The 20,214-nt window shown below is 39.6% G+C and overlaps 1 pseudogene; it reads right to left on the bottom strand.

Moving 5' to 3' along the window:
- Positions 1-18,077: 18,077 nt before the first annotated feature.
- LOC140330192 (U2 spliceosomal RNA) lies at positions 18,078-18,169 on the bottom strand (annotated as a pseudogene).
- Positions 18,170-20,214: the final 2,045 nt, after the last annotated feature.

Below are 20,214 nucleotides of genomic sequence, written 5' to 3'. Positions count from 1 at the left end.
TGGCTGGCGCCGGCAGGTCCGGGAGTGGTTGCTCTTCGTTCTAGAACAGGATTTAGTGACGTCATAGCGGGATGGGAGAATTGGGGAAAACTTAGAAGAGTTGTGTCCAAGTTTGTTATCCTGAACTTTATTCTTATCTGCTTCACCGCAAACTGCTTATTATGGACTGATCTGTGTAATCTGATTTGGCTGAGTTGGTTGTTGGCATAAAACCTGCAAATAAAGAGTACTGGGTGCAGGGAATTAGACCTGTGAGATGACCCCATAGTGTTACCCATATATAGTGCACTAACACATGTAAAGCAGCATTCAATTTACTTAAAAAAAATAAAAAATGGATCGGCTACTCATATTTACTGCTTAAATAAAAAAATTGCGAGCAGGCAGGTTATTTATTGCGCAGGGGATGTCTCTTCAGAAACGAAAGAAACTTACCTGCCTGTTTGAAATTGTTTCTATACTGTACACTGAGTATGCTTAGTTCAGTATGTGGTCCATGGCATGATCCCGGTCCTGGAAATGAATGTATTCCTGCATGCATAGGCAGTTTAGTCACTCAGGCCTGGCCAATCTAATTATTAATCTTTTATTAATAAACACGTTTTATATAGCGCCAACATATTACGCAGCGCTGTACATTAAATAAGGGTTGCAAATGACAGACTAATACATACAGTGATAAAGGAGGAGAGGACCCTGCCCTGAAGAGCTTACAATGTCCAAAGATCCTGAGGTGTGCTTAAAAATTTTAAACAAGCAGAAAAGTTTGTTTTATTGGCTCCACATCTATGATCCTGAAACCAAGGAACAATCAAAGGAATTGCGCCACAGCGGGTCCCCGCAGCGGAAGATGTTCCCAACCCACAAATCAGCCCAAAAAGTCATGGCGTCCGTTTTCTGGGACAAAGACAGTATTCTGTTGGTGGAGTACCTACCTCAGGGCTCTATTATCACCGGACAGTATTATGCTAACCTCCTGGACCAGCTGAAGGAGGCAATTAAAATGAAACAGCGTGGAAAGTTGACCAAAGGGATCCTTTTTTTGCAATTCAATGCACCTGCACACACGTCCAAGGTTTCCAAATGGTCCACCATCCCCCTACTCACCTGACCTGGCCCCTTTGGACTATTATCTGTTCCCGAATTTGAAGAAACACCTGAAGGGGCAACGTTTTGAGGACATTTCTATTGCCAAAGATGCTGCTGAGAGCTGGTTTGCAACCCGACCAAAGGACTTTTATTTGAACCGTCTAGAAAAGCTGCAACTACGCTGTACCAAGTGCATCAGTCTCAGGGGGGAAAATGTTGAAAAAATGTGTTATTTCATAACTCTGGCTCTCTTCTTTATCGGCAGAACCAGGAACTTCTCAGCACCCCCTTGTATACACAGCTCACAGTACATTAGTGTGGTGGCCAGCAGGAAGAATGCATGTTATATTGCTGGTCAGTGGGAAGAATGTCACACTTACAAATAGCCAAAGAGATCAATTAAACTGACTTGAAAGCCACAAATTCCTAATTTCCTCAAGGAATCCCTAGCAATCCCAGGGGGAACCCTGGTTGAGAAACACTGGCGGGCAACACAGTGGCTAGCAGCGGTTAGCACTCTGGCCTTTGCAGCTCCAGGTCTCAGGTTCAATTCCTGGCCACGAAGTTTGCAGGTTCTCCCCGTGTTTGAGTGGGTTTCCTCTGGGTACTCCGGTTTCCTCCCACATCCCAAAAACATGTAGTTAGGTTAATTGGCTTCCCCCTAAAAAAATTACTCTAGACTATGTTATTGACATATGATAAGGTGGGAGACATTAGATTGTGAGATCCTTTGAGGGACAGTTAGTGACATGACTATGGACTTTGTACAGCATTGCGTAATATGTTGGTGCTATAAAAATTCTGGATAATAACAATAATAATATACTGTGATCTTGCATGCATTCCTTAAAGTAAGTCTAAAATCTAAAAGTGAAAAGTGAATATTTGTCATACTGTAAGTAACATCTATATATACTATTGTATCAGTGCCCTGAAAATGTCACTATTTTTTCTTCTAAAAAGCAGAAGTACTTTTGCACTTCTTGTTCTTAGGCACTCCTGTACCTTAAGCTTCATAGCATTATATTTGCTTTGCGAGCATTTAAGACCCTTCCACCTTTGATTAGTAGTCTCATATGATTTGCTGATGTCATTACCATGTGGCTCACTGTTCTCTTTGCTATAAAGAAAGTTGTACCTAAGGACCTGAAGTGCAAAAATTCCTCTACTCCTTTTTCTTTCATGTGATCTGCAATATTTGAACATCTTCTGCTGCCTTCTAATACTACCCTCCCAGTCAGTCTAGTAGTAAGTCACATTAGTCATATTTAACAGGACAGTACTTTCTTTCCAAGTCACTCCATAAATTCTGCTAGTGTTAGGAATTTACCCCAGCATTTTTTTTAACCATACAACATAAACTCCTTAATTCAATCACCATGGAATGCAGCACTGTATATAGGTTACCTGTCCAAAACCAGGAGGTGGGACATTTGTTGAACCACCCTGTTCTATTGAAATATTACCATCCTTGATGTCAGGAAGGCTGCATAGGTGTTAAAACATTGAATTATAAAGTTGAAGGAGTTTATTGTAAAAATGCCAAGTTAGAGATATTAAAACCACATTATAGATGGAAGACAGAATGTGTGAAGCCCCCACCACAGTTCATAGATAGATGTTCTTTATGTAGATTTCTTCTTTTATGCTTCATACAAATTATTTGTCCTGTCCGAAAATGCACCTTAATATCATTGAAAGAATATCCCTCTTGCCTCCTGAATTTTGTTTTGTAGCATTTGTCCCCTATGTTTGGCCATTTGTTTCTTGAGAAGTTATTGAGTCTCCCCAATTTACAATATTTGCATTCCTCATTGCAAGTTGGGTGTTGTTTCTTTTAGATGTACAAACTTATTGTTGGCCTAAAAGAAACAGAGATAAAATGTATTTTGAAAGACCTTTCAGTTTTTTGTGACGACTACATATGGACCCACTATATTCATTTTTCTTCTTGTCTACTCTGATTGATAGTCCTGATTTGTTGACACCTATGCAGACTTATGCAGACTTTCTGACACCAAGGATGGAATTATGTTAATAGAACAGTGGTTCAACTAGTTTCACACCTTCTAGTCTTTGGCAATCAACTTTACCAAGTCACATTCCTTGGCTTGATCTCTTTTCATTCACATGGGGTGAAAAAAGTAGGCATGCCTTGGTTGAAGCCCTGCTTAAAGATGCATCAGGCACCTAGCACAGCTTAGAAACTGTCGAATGCCAGTAATCAAACCATCACAGAAAGTAAAAATAGCACTTTCTTTAATCAATTCAAAAATAACTTTTAAAAATGGTGCACATGGGCACAAGAGTTCACAGAACAATACAGTAAAAATAAATCCAGATGAGTTACTAGCTAGCCAGCAAAAAATATACAAAACAATTTTTTTTATTTTTTTGCATGCATTTGCAAATAAAACATATGTAGAGGAAACTGTGCAGCCATAATAATATTTTGGCATATCTGTCAATGCTTTGGTGAACCCGGCTAGAATTTAATACTGAAAGGCACTGGAAAGTGCAGTTCAGAGCAGGCCAATGGATTAGTCTCAGGATCCATAGGTTCACTTATGGCACAGGAGATCTGCGAACATCACGGGAGGTGGAAAGGGGCCTCATAATATATGCTTTCTTGGCTGCATGGAGCACTAGCCAGATGGCTAACACTATGCATTGGCTGCTACCAAGACCCAAACTGAATAATGTAATATACTTCCATAGTATAATATAAACTAGGTGATCACATTTGAAGAGGAACTTCCACCATAACCGCCAACTTATTTATATTTTATTGGCACATTGTTAACAACAAATGTATTGTCTAATCTCATGTGTTCCTTGTCTAAACCTGCTGTATCCTCTATCTCAAGGCACCATCCTTGTTCTGGGACCAAATTTCACTTTCCCCTGCTAATGCACTGCCGCACATGAGATCATGGATTTTAAGTACATTAAAAGGTCCTAAAATGCTGACATGACATATTCCTGGAGGTTTTAAGATGTCTTAATCAGTTTGGCACATTAGGAAGGGAGTGGATGAATAAAGAGTAATAAAGAACAGGAGAGAACATCTCCAAAAAGGTACAGACCCTAAATTATCCTTAGGGGTGAAACATATGTATAGGTCATTTAAGTTTCACCTGGGGTGATAATTTTATTACATTTTTAGTGTATGTTTGGTGAATAACACTTTTGGACCTGTTCCCAATGTGATATCTAATACCACCCAATTTGTTCTTAAACTACAAACTTACCTTATAGGTTGCAAACTTTAATGGACATCTTTCTTTTTTTGGAGGCTGTCATTACTGATTTCTAATTTAAAAAATGGCCACCATGCATAGGATTCTTTCTTTAAATGGTGCGGGATCCTGCCAACAGTAAATGTTTTTTTTTTGGATAAATCGATTTCAAGTTTTCTGGGTCGCTCAGGTTCTCCCAGGATAGTCTGTGTTCTCCAATCTAATCATAGTCAGTACATGCACACCTCAGTAGCTCTTAGACTAAATGTCCACAAGATGGCAGTGTTTCTTTATAATAAATACTGTTTATTACACATGAAGAATGTGCCCAAACCCTGACATTTATTGTTATCATTGAATATTATTATTATAAATCTATGGGGACCTACAGGGTACATCCAGTCTTAAAACAAAATCTGCACATGATGAATTGAACAAACTTCCTTTCTTGGATTGCCCTTTCTTATCTAAAATGAAATGAAGACCTTGGTGTTAAATGTTGTAATGTTAGCCCTGTGCAGTTAATCAGAGAAACATTTTCTTGTATATGTCTCAGTAATAGAAAACAAATTTTCCATATCATGTTTGACATTAAGGTCCAGTAAATTATGGGTTAGATAGAAACTACATCTGTCTTTAAACCTTAATAGTCACGGCTTGTTTAAAGTCTTTATTTAATGTATGATTGGTTCCAAGTGTTATTTATATAAAGGAAAACTCTGCTTTTTTAAACAACTTATATAACAATATAAAAATAAAACATTACTTGTCATATAAAAAAATAGCAAGTATTCTGTTCAATACGTATGAGCAAACTGCATCCAAACCTCCATAAATGTAATTTTCTACTTTGGAAGCAGACATCTATACTAAGATACAAGCCAAATTATAAGAATTGCATAGAAAATTTTTTTTTTTCTTGGCAAGATACCGGTACATACTGGGGTCTATGTATTAAGCATTCAGGGTTACATTTGCTATATGATTACCCAGCATTTACTAAAATCACAAAGAACTCACTAGGCGGCAAAATCCCATTTATAAGCAAAGTTTAATTTGTTCTTGCATGAAAAAAGTTGCTTATTGGAAATATTTAGAAAAGGGTGAATTTAACTTTCCCTGAACAATCACATAATGCTTCCCAGGTTTGGAATGTCACATTATACATTTTTTAACAAGTGTTTTAACACATGTATAATACTTCTAGGGTTCCTTTTTAATGTAATGTAATTGCAAGTTAATGTAATAGCAGCAGAAATATATCAGGTTTTGTCCTCTGCCAAGCAGGGCTCTATGGTATAGCAGAGCCATGTAAATCTTTTAATCTATTTACATGAAATCCTAGAAAACAGTCCCTGTTAGGGTAATAGTTTCTTCATTCTTTCTGCTGATACCTTTTTCTGAGCCAGGTACCAGGAACACTTTAAAACAAATAGACATTATGATTTGATCATAAAGTTAAAAGTATGTTAAGAAAGGGAATTAAAAATTTGACATTCTACAAGAAGCAATAATATAATAAAAACAAATCTGATCTTTTTTAACAGTGTTCTGCCCTAATTTTAAGGAAATACTATTTCCTCATTATCAGTCTTGACATTACGTTCAATAAAAAACATGCCATTTTGGATAGAAAAAAAGAAACAGCTCCTGATAAGGAAATGTTAAATAAAGTGCAGTAGTCAGTGATAATTATAGGGCAGTGATTGTATAAGAAACCTCTAATCTTTTTACATTGCTCCAGCAGTCACTGATTAGTCATTTGTTATGTTTACGCTCCCCAGCATTCAGAGATGTGATGGTCAGTTTATTAGATTTAGGGGTCATCATGTCTGTGCATAATATATTGTAACAGCTGGCCAAAGAAATCACAGGGTTTCGTCCAGCATGACAATGAGCTTCTTGGCCAGTTGGGGGAGCTAAAGAGGCCTGGGTATGATCAGGTGTAACTGTCTCAGCTGAAACCCATCCTGGAAATTAGGCTGGGGATATAAACTCCCAGACTGCTTATTTCTGTGGCTCTGTTCTTGGTTGGTGAGCTGGTCCAAGGTCAACTGTGAGTAAAGAGAGACCGAGGACGTGGTGCAGGCATATTCGGAGACCGAGGATGTGGTGCAGGTGTATTCGGAGACCGAGGACGTGGTGCAGGTGAATTCGGAGACTGAGGACGTGGTGCAGGTGTATTCTGAGACAAAGGACGTGGTGCAGGTGTATTGGGAGACCGAGGACGTGGTGCAGGTGTATTCGGAGACCGAGGTGGTGCAGGTGTATTCGGAGACCGAGGACGTGGTGCAGGTGTATTCGGAGACCGAGGACGTGGTGCAGGTGTATTCGGAGACCGAGAACGTGGTGCAGGTGTATTCGGAGACAAAGGACGTTGTGCAGGTGTATTGGGAGACTGAGGACGTGGTTCAGGTGTATTTGGAGACAAGGGACGTGGTGCAGGTGTATTCAGAGACTGAGGACGTGGTGCGGGTGTATTCAGAGACCGGTGCAGGTTTAGTAAGAGAATGAGGACATGTTGTAGGTGTAATCAGAGATCATGACCTATCCTTGGGAACCTGATGGAGAAGTCCACAATCTCTGCCAGTGTCTGTGTCAGTGCAGGGAAGACAGAGATATCTCTCTGCTGTCCTTATATCTCAGATCAGTCACCCTGCTCATCCGTAGTGCCATACATGGTTCTTGTAAGCAAATAGCCGAATGGGGAGAGCCAGGATGGCACAGATGAGAAGTAGGCTGGATGATGTTTGCAGCCCATCAAATACTAGAAACGAGGCAGATTTAAAAATACCTGCTGCAGGTTCTAATGTTTTTTATTTGGAAATCACAATGTGCAGAGAAATAGAAGGAGTCACTTTTAACACAGGAGAGGACTTTCTGCAAAAGTGATAAAGGCAAATTAAAACTGTGGTTCCGCTGCCACTATCTACTACTTGCTCTACAACATTTATTGTATTTGATAATGTTGTCTGCGACAATTTTAAATGATAAAAAACTATTATTATTGACCTTTAATGTATATCGGTTGACATGGTGCTCCGAGCACTGCTGCCTCTGGTTTTGCCCCTTTTTGTAATTTTCAAATGTTGAGAAGTATTCCATAGCCGCAATTAATTATTATCTTGTATTTTTATAGCACAAACATATTACACTGCAGTTTTTAATGTCAGAGAAGCTCACAATCTAAAATCCCTATGATAATATGTCATTGGCACAGATAGAACAAGGCCAATTTTAGGGGGATTCCAAATAACATGTCTTCATGTTTTTGGGATGTTGGAGCCACCATGCTGCTTATAAGCTCCTATGTATCCATTTCTCTTTTCTTTTATGTTCTAACAGTTGGGAGTATTCATTGTCACACTTTCACCCGACTTTTGGAAAAACTCCCTGTCAACAGGTTATTGGTAAAGTCCCAATATAGTAAAGAATAATGAATGTTCGTACTGGCCTAGGATTACAGATGGCCTTGGTGGTCCAGCAAAGCAAGATGTTTGCACATTTATAGCCAACTTTTTTGGCACAGTACAGAGGCACATTCTAATAATACTTGGAATCTTCTGCTTTCTTAGGATCCTTGTATAAGGCCCAGTGATATCAACATATCCATGCCGACACTTTTTTTCTTGTTTATTTTTTTACGATTTTTCACATTGAGCTACATGCATTAACTCTGGAGGCCTTCTTGTAGCATTTGCACAGTACCATGATAATTAAGGATATAATAAAATAGTAGTGCTGACTGTAATGTTACAATGTGGAGCATCTCACAATAATATAGTGAACTGCAGTGTGTTTCCTTTATTTGTACACACTGCTCTTACTGGCTAGTAATAAAAATTGTCAGCAGATGGCAGTGCTGGCATAAGAATTAAACTCAACATACACAAGACTGATAATGTTAGAATACTGTTTTTGCCACCCGATGTTCATAATTAGCACAGAAAGTTTTAGTAAAGGGGAGGGGGTATATTTTAGTTACCTTTTACACTATGAAACTTTATATATATTTATGCTTTTTATATATGAAAAGTTATTATCCATAGAGGATTTTCTGGTGCAGGTGCCATGCTGATATAAAAGTCTGCGACTTTTGTACAGGTAGTCCCTGAGTTACATACCAGATAGGGACTGTAGGTTTGTTCTTAAGTTAAGAATTTGTATGTAAGTCGGAACAGGTACATTATTTTAATAAATGCAATTAGTACAGATGTTTGTCTGAACATATTGTTAGGCAGTGTGGTGTCAGTTACTGTATAAAATCCTCACTGTGAGCTAATCACAAACAAAGCAAAAAAAAGACATGCATTACCTTCTGGAGCAAGCTGTGCTTTGTTAGGCAAAAATAAACAACTGCAGAGTTTGTCTTGGCCATTAAAGAGTTACAAGATGTTGCAGAAATAGCTCAGCCCTTAAGATCACCCACAACCTCAGCTGTGTTTAGCTAAAGATTTGTTCTGCAAGGTATGCAAACTGTCCTCTTCCCCCCCAAAGCCTCCCTTCTGCACACCAGCAAGCAGGAAAGCCCTGTTCATATCTAGAAGTCATCCGTATGTTGGATGTCCTTAACTCACGGGCTACCTCTATGTAGGAAGTTTGATGCATTGGTTTATTCCAGACCCTCTCTATTCTAACCGTGAATATTATTTTAATTTCTTCACATTTAGAAATGGGGAGGTCTGACATATGCCAGTGAACTAACACTTCTACCGCCTAAAGAAAATATACTGTATGGAGGACTGTCTACATTGGAATGTCTATATTAGAAATGGAGGGTTCTGGGTTAGTACACCAATTTAGATTGGTTGGCTGCTTCTTGCTTCAGAGGAAGAACTTTTAGTGAGAGTAACATTTTCTACTTGGTCTTTGGGTACTGTTGATGCCTTTTTGGGCACAGATAAAGGTTTGGCAGAAGTAGACAGGTTGGGATCCTCGCAATGGAGAACTAGAACCTAGGGGGTACAGGGCAGGTTGGTCAAAAATGCAATATGCATAAAAACATAGTACATGCTCCTTCAATTGATTTTGGAAATTCTACCACATTATTTTCTCATCATTTTTATTTAATCTGGTGTCATGTCATCAAAAGGAAGTTGGTAAGCAATTGTGGGACCTCAGTCTTTTAAAAAGGAAGGTACCAAGAAGTTTTGGTCGTGTGGATAGCTGCAGAGCTACAGCCAAAGCGACGCAAAGGTACATATATTGAGTTTTTGGATTTGTAAAGTTAATTTCAAAAGGTAACATATAAAATCTCCACTAATTATCAGAATTGCTTTTAGATTTTGCCTTGTTTTATTTGGGTTTAGTTGGGCTTTAAATTTACATTTATACATCATTGATTTCTTCTTTCCTTTCCTGTCACCAGCCAAATTTGCTTTGAGGTGCAGTCAACTGCATTTGACATCAGTTTAAAAGGCTTCTGAGATCATTCAGAGATAATTGAAAGTTGTATTTGGAGCTGACTCCTTCTGATCTGTATTTACTGCCTTATGGTTCATAAAACTGTTTCAACCTTCCTTTGCACTCCTATTAACTTGTGAAAGGAAAAAAGTAATTCTGCTTCATTTGTTTAACTCTATGGCAGGGCAAGTTTTAGGCTATGAGTTAGGATTTGATCAGGGGCCCCATCTTCTGCCACAAAATGGCAAGGTACAGGAAACTTGGGTACTATGCATTTGGGTCCCCCACTTCATATTTACCCAGGACCTCATTTGTCTAAAACCATCCCTGTTTTATTCCCTAGAATTGTTCATTTCAGACCCAAAATGCTCCTAACAACAAAGCTACACAACATTAACCCCTAGCAAGAGGGTGATTTTATAAAGCCTAGCAGGAGTTCTCTTAGTGGACCTGATATGAATGATTTGTCAAGATTTTCTCATGTAACGTGGCCCATACAGTGCTCACATACAGTTAATAGCTTTGATGACAAATATGGCAACAATCAAACAGGGAACAGATTTATAAAGACACAGTGCTTTATGAAAACAGGAGGAACAGCAAATTAATTGTCATAATATTCAACCAAATGAATTAGTTTCAAGAATAAATAGCTTGGCTTATGTGGTCAACACCTCCACATTTTCTACACTATTCATAAATCAGTGCCACAGAATGGTACAGGATGTATCAAACAAATGAGCATTGTTCATGCTGATAATTGCAGCTAATTGTCTATTGTTCGTGTTATAATGCAAAAATGAGTGCTAATGCCATGAATCTAAATTCATACTGCTACTGTGGGTGAAAGTGCATGGGATATAAACCTGCTTAGATATAACTGTGAGAAAGAAAGATATTGAAGTGTTTAGTTTTTGCTCATCTGACCTCTGTCTATTGTGTTTATCCAGCTTTTGGCAACCTGCTGAGACTTTTTCTTCTATTCCTGCTGGAAAGCCACAAATATCTTTACTTTCTCTACACAAAATTCCCCATTGGCTGACGTTTGACATTTTACATGCATGGTGCTTTCATCCAGGTCTTTTCAGATGAGTGATATTTAGAGGTGTGCTGTTTAATTGTGTTTGTATGACATGTTTTCACGCTCTACCAAGTGTAAAAGTTGCTTTTTCCACCTTGTAATCTGTGTGTTCCTCTCTTTCCATTATTAATGTTCGGTGAGAGTGTTTCTAATTGTAGATGGTGGTGACATTAGCTGTGTACGAATCTGGTTTTGGAGCACTTCATGTCTGTCATGGATACATGCACATATTAAGTACATGTATAATTTAAATGGACGAAAGCCTCAAGGAAGTCTTTGTGTATTAGCGTCTCACTGGGACTCATCACCCCCCACCGTCAGTAAGACACTATTGGTATATACTTGGTTTAATGCTTTTATACACTTTGTTAAGAAAGTATAAGCATTTCAGGGTCCATAGCATGGTAAACCTATTTAGCAAAATCCCATATAAGTTTTTTTTTTTTTAAAAAGTAACTCTTATATGTAGATCTGCAACTGTCATTATATAATACCTGGTGATCCTGGCCAGGCACTTGTTGTTATGGGATGACAACTCTTTGTCTTAGTGCTTTAGTGGTGCTTATGTGTTGTCACATTTTCTTATGGGCTTCCAAAGCAGACTACAGTATATGTGACTGTATCCACACTCATGTGATATGTCATACCACAAACACTGGAGTACATGTAGGCAGCAAGTGGCTGCAAAAAGGCTACAGAGATCATCAGCACTGAGATGCAAGGTAGGATAACAAAGCAAAAAATTATACATTTTAGCAGAAGAAATGTTATTAGGTTAGGGATTGCATCTTCCATAAATTCACCATAGACGTACACTTCATTCAGGCTCATTGTGAATTGCTATAGTGTGTCACCTCTATTTAATGATTAGTGTTCCATCCTGAATAAGGCACTGGATGTTCTAAAAAAGAAATATAATCTCAATTGTTATTAGTATATTCCTCTATGGATTTATATGTTGGTGGACCACTGAATCTATAGACTTCAGACCGCGCATGCACAGGAAGCCATGTGTCACTCAAAGGGGTAGAAACTTCCCCCAGACTGATGTCATGATGCCAGAATCCACCCACTCTCCCAGTGCACTGAGCCCACTACCCTGCGCCTGCAATCCATATGGGGACATGGTCCGCAGATCTGGCTGGTGCGCCCCCTCCCCCCCAGCAGGGTCCTTCTCCTGGCTCCGCTAGGGGGGTGCATAGGCCAGAGCCCTGGACCACCACTGGTCTCCGTGCTCCAGCAGCCCAACTGTCAGCCGGCCACGGCCCACTAGTGCCCCGTGAATCAGGTGTTGGGGATCCCTGTTTTATTACATTTGTTCTGATCCTTTAAAATTTGCCTAGAATATTCACTAGACAGGACAGCTACCTTCAATGTCATAGTCCTCTCCTCCTCTGGGAGTGTCTCATTATTCTTTGTGCTGGCCCAGCTACCCCGATTCTCCCCCCACCTCTCTACATAACCATTTATGTGTCAGCTGGGGCAAAAGTGAAGGAATACTAGTCACAGGTCTGAGTCCTCTGGGGCTGCTGACATTGTATTCAAGATGGCTGCACCCCATAGGAGGCATTTTATGGGTAAATTACATGCATTAATTAGGACATGCACATAAATGCACTTACAATCTTATGGAAAGATTGTTGTTGAAATGAATGGTCTGGCAGCAGGATATTATTTAGGACTACCATCACGAAGAGTATATGATTGTGATTTCTGTATATGTTTAATACATATAAATATAGACTCCAGCTTTTTAAAAAAATATATGCAGTCCTAAAGCAAGTAATCAGTTTCAATAAAAGCATTCAAAATACTACGATTTTTTTTTACTACGTACTATAAATACTACGTTTTTATTTGCTTGCTTCCATTCTCACTATAGCTGCATGCTTCAATTGGCATCCAATGGAATAGTTGTGCACACATCTCACAGCCATGGGAATGGGCCCTTCTCTGTCCCAAGCTGTTTATCTAACCTACATTAAAATTGAAATTTATCAATGAAAACATTTTCTAACAGGAAGACCTTGCAGAAAATACTTAGTGGGGCATTCTCTGGTGGACAATATTCCAGGTCAATGTGTTTTCAATAGTGATGGATTCTGCACCAGAGAATGGTGCTGAATGTCAGATTCACTACTTTATAAATCATTTTATGTCTCTTCTTCAATAAAAATGTTTTTACTAGGCTGCTAGCCAGGTAAAAGTAAAATGTATCGCCAGAAGGGCTCACTTTTTTTTTACATGACCTAATCCACCAAGTACTAAGTTGGGAGCTTACCAGAAAGAAAACTTCCACTAGGAGAGAGCATCTGACCACAACAAGTTCAACTTTCATAAGACACCTGCACCCTCATACAACATAAATAAGTGCTCAGTGCATAAGACACTGGGCAGAAGTTTAAAAAATTGCCCATTATTTTAACCTGCAGGCCAGACGAAAAAGAGGCATAGTGCTGAAAACTATGCCTGGTCCACATAATAATCAACTAAGGGTTTACCAAGTTCTATGAAATTTTTCTGGTGGCCCAAGGATGCCACCCCCAGGAAGATAAATCACCCTGTCTTCAGCCCCTTGGCGAGATCATGGGTTCTCTGCCCTTACCAGTGTGGATTTGGATCCATCTAGGAACTTCTTCCTGTCCTCCTCTAGCTCTCGCCTTTTGGAGGGGTCTATCCTGACCACCTTACAGAGCATTACCCTCTGGTACCGTATCCTTTTAGGCGGTACTGACCCTTTACCATCCCCTGTAAGGATGGCTTCCTTCCCTCTCCCAACCACTGATAGGAATAGATTTTTTTTTTTTTTTTTTTTATTAAGAAAATCAAGTCAAAACCCTCAGCTCAGCCAAAGGACAAACTTGTATTCATCATCAAAAATTTCGCCCCATCCCATCATCGAGGATTTCGCCCCATCCTTCTCTCATATTGAAAGGCTCTCGTTGGAACACAATCATGGACTATCTGCCATGACAGATCTTTTAACTCATTTGATAAAGCAGGGGAATTAACCTTCATCCAAATACCCGCTGACACTTTCTCCGAGTAATTCAGTACCCTACACAGCATCTTGTCAGCTTGCTTTGCTCGCTTAATTTTCCGAGGATCCAGCAAGATATCCAGATCATACCGCTCAAGGTCAAAAAATCTAATTGATTTTTCGATGACAACATAATGAGCAGGCGGTGTTAAACACCATGGCCGATTTCCTCTTCCGTCCACCCAGCCTCTCTTCTGGAAACGATAGCCAATCAAATATCGCAGAAAAAAAGACCAATCACAATCCTTTGTCCGTGTTTTCCGTAAACAGTTAGCGAAAAAGAGGATCCACAAATGCTCCTTCAAGTCAGGCACACCTTTACCTCCTTTCTCCAAAGGTCTCTGCATACCAGTCCTTTTCAATTTTTCCGCCTTCGAACCCCAAATGAAAACAAAAAATATTCTGGTTAAACGTTGTAATATTCTTTCATTCGGGGGATACACTAGTCCCAAAAAAGTCATGACAGGCAGAAGGACACTCTTGATAATCAGAACTTTTCCAGTGAACGACAATTTCCTCAGATTCCAAAAATCAACTTTCTTTTGTGTTTTTTCAATGCACTTTTCCCAACTGCTCCTGCCATCATTAACCTCATCAAAAAAAACGCCCAATATTTTCAAGGCTTCTCTCTGTGTTCGGATGGTTACCTCCTCATGCACCTAGTCTCCAATAAGCAAACATCCACATTTTTGTAGATTAAGACTGAATCCGGTTCCTGTGCAAAAAAACTCCGTCCTCCATATAGCCCTGTTTACCGCTCTGCCAAATTCGCAAAGAATGGTGACATCGTCCATATATGCTATGGTTGTTATCTCTTTGCCACCACTTCCAGGCAACGGAATACCTCTGATCACCTTATCCGATTTGATGCTCCAGAGCACAAACAAAAAGAATAGGCGATAAAGGGCAGCCCTGTTTGACTCCCGACAACAAAGGTATTGCTGCAGTGAAGTTGCCGTTCACACAGATCCTGCTCATCACTCCAGCGTACATGCCCTGGAATCTTCTCACCATGCCATCAGTCAAACCCATCTTCCGTAAAACTGCCCACAACCAGACATGGGACACACGGTCATAGGCCTTCTGAAAATCCAAGGACTCTAAAGCCACTTTTTGTCGTCTGCTGGACTGCCACCAAATCGCATCTTTTAAAAGATTCAGATGATCTTGGATACTACGTCCAGGAATCCCGCAAACTTGGTCCCGGTGTATGAGTTTCCCAAGAATCTTTTTCAACCTGTTCACTAGAAGTTTAGCATACACTTTGTAATCTGAATTCAACAGAGTAATAGGCCTCCAATTTTCTAAACTTTCCAAATCTCCCTTCTTTGGTAACAAGGTTACCACTCCTTGTTTCCAAGACCTAGGCATTTGACCATCCTTGAACACTTCGGACAGTACAGCCACAAAATCTTCACCCAAAACATCCCAAAATTTCTGGTATAGATCCACAGGTAGGCCATCTTGCCCAGGCGTTTTGTGTTTTTAACATTTTTTCAAGGCCATCAAGACTTCTGCGGCAGTAATATTGTGTTCCAACACCTCCCGATCCTCACTGTCAAGGGGATTATCCAACAGAGCTAGATGATCAATCATCACACTATGATCAACTTGTTTCACATCAAACAACTTTCTATAATATTCCTCCGTCGTATGTAGCATCCCCTGTTTATCCGTGAACCCGTGCAACTTCTTTATAGACTGTTTACACGCCAACCCCTTTTTGAAAAAAAATCTTGAACACTTTTCGTCATTTTCCAGTTTTTCCACCTTAGCTCTATTGATAATTGCTTTGCCTTTCTCCAGAATAGCTTTAGCCAAGTCTTGTTTCGCCTTTGCCAATTTACTATCCTCCGCGACTCCACACTGCTTCATCGATATAAGAGCTTGAACTCGCATATTTAGGATTTTATATACTCTCTTCCTTTTCAAGCCTTCTCGTTTGCCCAGGGACATGAAAAAACGTTTTAATTAATTCACTCTTCATCATGTCCCACCAATCACGTTTAGAAGTAAACATACATTGTTTTAGTTTTAACTCTTTATATTTCCTCAGAAACTCTTCCTCAAAATTTGCTCCCAGTATTAACTGTGTGTTCAGTCTCCAAACTCCTGGGCCTCGTTCAGCTCCGGTTATTGTTATTTTCCCTTTAATAAGCTTGTGATCTGAAAAAACAGTATCTTCCAACAACATGCTATCCATCTCTAGCTCATCAGCAATAAGTAGGTAATCAGTCCTAGATTGACATCCACTATTAGCCCAGGTGTAACCAGGGTCCCCACCCCTCATTAACCTCCAACCATCTTTCAAGTGACAGTCACATATGAAATCATATAGCATTTTTGAAGTTTTGTCATGCAACCGAGTAGTAGAATCTCTTGATTCGCCTTTCAACACACAGTTAAAGTCCACGATCACTACTATCGGTTCAGATCCAGGTACATAAACTTTAATTGAGTCCAAAAAAACCGCACGCTCCTTTTTCCTCACAGGGGCGTACACGTTGAGAATCCGTAAAGTTTTGCCACCGAATTCAAATGTGGCCAATAAGGCCCTGCCCGGTATTAAGTCTTGAAAAGACAGTAAGTTCAAGGCTCTCCCTTTGAAAAGAATGGCCACTCCTGTGGCTTTATTATCATTATCCCCTGACCAAAGGGATTGACCATATGTCCATTCTTTTGACAGGAATTTGTAATTAGGATGATAATCAATCCCACATTCCTGTATGCAAATGATATCACAGTCTGTGACAGAAAAAAAAGTCCAAAATTGTAGCTCTCCTTTCTGCCAACTTTAAACATTTAGGGAGCAAATCCGCAGGCATGCCATCGGTATTATGGAGAGGGAACATCACTTTCTAACAAATTTAAAGCACCAAAGTAATCCGCCGGGTTCGCACCATATGAGAATTTTGACAGAATCTTGCCGCCCTCCACTTGCCTCACCACACCAGACGCCTCCGATACCTCCATTTTGTCTTCGACCTCAGATTCTGAGGTATGCCCCGACTTCCTCCTTTTCTTCTTTCTCTTGGATTCAATTTGCTTAAACCCACCCAGCCTCTCAACTTCTTTCTTTACTTCATCTGTGACAGGCTTCTCTTGCAACACTGTTTTGACGACTTTCCCCGCCTCCTCCACTCTGATGGGGCCCTCAACCCCTTCCACAGCTGCTGGCCTTTCCTCCTCTCTGCAATTGGTCGAGACATCTCCACCCCCAACAGCAGATGGCATGGGGCTTTCCGGAACCTCAGTAATCTCTACATTCTGTGATAATGGCTGCTGATTGACCTGCCCTGTAGCAGCAATCACTGTCCCGGTGCTAGCAGTCTCACAGCTCAGTTGATCATCAGAATCCTCTTCTCTTTCTTTAGCAGCTTCTGCATAAGATTTTTTGTGCACTGGACAATTCCAGAACATGTGGCCTGTCCCTCCACAACAATTACATTCTTTTCCTTTGGGGCAATCTTTTGCCAGATGACCAGTCACACCACACCTCCTGCAACAATCGATTCCCACTGTGCAGTCCTCTTTGCTGTGTCTAAACTGGCCACACTTAACACAGAATTTCGGCATGCCATTATAAAACAGCACCCCTTTGTCTCTCCCAAGAAAAAAATATTGAGGCAGATGCTTCACCCCATCCAAAGACTCAGAAAAAGAGCGTAGCTTGACTCTATATTTAAACTTGCCACTCCACAGGCCCTCAGAATTAAAAATCTTGCCAATAAATGTCACTTTCTCGCAATATCTCTTCAAAAAGAGAGTAACATCAAGGTGGGGGAAAAAAGGGTTGTACATATGTACAGTGACCACCACCTCCTCAGGATCCATCAGTGGCATAAAAAGAAGCCCATGCAAATCTTCATTATGTAAATTCCTCTTCAAAGCACCCAAATATTTCGCATTTAGGTAAATATTCAAAAAAGGTCAGAAAATACTCATCTTTTTTGTTGTCTTTACAGCACAGGATGTCCTCTCTCTTAGCTTGCAGTGCTCCCAGCAGAACATTCCGGACCGTATATTTCAGATCAAACTTCTCAGAAAATTCGGAATCCACCGTAATCTTCAGGGAATTCTTGACCCTCGGCTCCAGGGGGCCAGGGCTAATGATGCGAGGTCCAGGGGTCTCCATCGTAAAAAAAAAAAAAAACTCCTTTTCCTCGAAATACCGCTCCAAAAACGACTCCACACAGCATTGATCGCTTCTATGGCTCCATGCCTCAGATGTTATGCGAGGGGAACCACAGTGTTCTTCTCAAAAACTGATAAAAACAGATACTACACTTGATCTTCTCCAAAAGGCAGAGAAGCGATGAAACTTATAAACAACTTATAAAGAAATAAAACTATTGCTGCAGCTGCTCAGGTACTCCATGTTGGGACGAACTGCACCACAATAATTAGTGCTTCTAATGGTCACCTTTATTTTAAATGCTTTTTCATTTTCCTTTCAAGAAAAAAAAAAAACAATCACAACTATTGTTTTATGGTTGGTGCAATGTTATAATTCTTCCCAAGCCATGTCAACTTTAGCTGGACAGCTTTGACTTTGACTAAAACATAAGTTATTCATATTCACAAAGCTTCAACAAGTAATTTACATTTCCATTCCTATTACATTAAATACTTTGTACTAAGTTGAACCTGCAAGAGATTCTAAGAAATATACTAACAAATCTGTTGGTTGCCATGGAAATGTTACTCCAGCAAAAAGTAGGCCTCGGGACTATATCGGGGTATATAATGTTCAAATAATTATATACATCACAAACTTTGCCACACATTTGCACATTATATGGCAGACATACCTGCCAAAGTGCCCCTCCAGCTCTTGGTTAAGTAAAATGGTCTTTGTTTCTCCATCGCTATCGTATCATCATTATCATCATCATTTTTTTCAAGTGGTGTTTAAATCTGCATTAGGGCTGGTGTATATATTATTATTATTATTAAACAGGATTTATATAGCTCCAACATATTACACAGCGCTGTACAATAAATAGGGGAGAAAATGACAGACAGGTACAGACAGTGGCACAGGAGGAGGAGGAGAGGACCCTGCCCCAATGAGCTTACAATCTATAAGGTGGTGGAAGTATCACACAATAGAAGGGGGGATATGGAGTGGTGGGAAGTAGTGGGGGTTTTAAGAGACAGAAGAAGAGGGATAGGGAAGTTTGAAAAAATGAGTTTTTATATCAAGGAGATTTTGCATTGTTCTTCAAATCTATAGGAACGCAAACCCAAAGCCCATGAACCTAAATAAACATGGGGCTTCATAGGGTTAAATGTTTTCATACAAATTAATTGAAACTATGTTGCTCCATATTTTGCTCCAATGTTCCATGTGTCCCCATTTGTTGGAGCTCCATGTGCCCCCTTTGGTTGCTGCTCTATATGCAATATGTGTGTCCCATTTTGTTGTTGCTCATTGTGCCCCATTTCTTTTGTGTGGAAGCTTTAATTTTTCATTTTTCATTATCAGATCTGCAGAGGTCTTGCTAACTTTCTACCTGGCTCCCAGGTCTTTTCCTTGTCACACTTTCCTGAATTATGGAAGCCACAGCGGACTGGATGTCCTTCTACCTGGAGCTGCCAGCAAACAAAGCAACAACGCACACAGGACAACACAAGATGATGGCTCCAAAGGCTCCATAACTATCATACTTGGGCCCATCCTAATATGCTGTTGGCTTGTGTTAGGATTGTACAGTTGTTATTTTCCCTTTACCCAGCAACCACTGTATATTTGTGTATATATATATATATATATGTGTGTGTGTGTGTGTGTGTGTGTATTTTTCACGTTTTTATCTACCATTGAAATTGCATCTTAAGCCAAAGTTTAGGGATCAAGGAAAGTGAGAAAAAAATGTATGCAAAATTGCAAGATCAAATAGGAACATGTCCCATAAACAATAAATAAAAAAAGCATATACATTTTTGAAAATTAAAGCAGAATCGAGAAAAAGCTGTCCAATAACTGTTTAAATTGATTGCAAAGTTTCTAAACATTTTATTGTCACCAAAAGACTGCTTGCTGGGGAGAAGGAGAGGGGGTCAAGGTTACTTTTATAAAACATGTTGCATCATGTTTTTTTTTTTTTAAAGAAAAGAAACACTTTTCAAATAAAAAACAGGGGTTTCTGACTATAATTTTTGTTTTAAAAAAAAAGCTGTTTTTCTTTTACTTGGGACATGTTCCTATATGCATATGTCCACTAGCTATTCTTTCTAGCAATTTTGCTAACAATACTGTATTCGGGTGCTTTTAAAATTACCACAAAACATTGGCAGGGGCCTCAAAATTGTGTTTTTGACTGTATTTTAAGTTTTATTTACCAAAAAAACAACATGCT

Source organism: Pyxicephalus adspersus, chromosome 4 (assembly GCF_032062135.1).
Source record: "Pyxicephalus adspersus chromosome 4, UCB_Pads_2.0, whole genome shotgun sequence".
Taxonomy (NCBI): domain Eukaryota; kingdom Metazoa; phylum Chordata; class Amphibia; order Anura; family Pyxicephalidae; genus Pyxicephalus; species Pyxicephalus adspersus.
The sequence above is the reverse complement of the archived record's forward strand: the minus strand, read 5'-3'. Positions and strand labels throughout refer to the sequence as shown.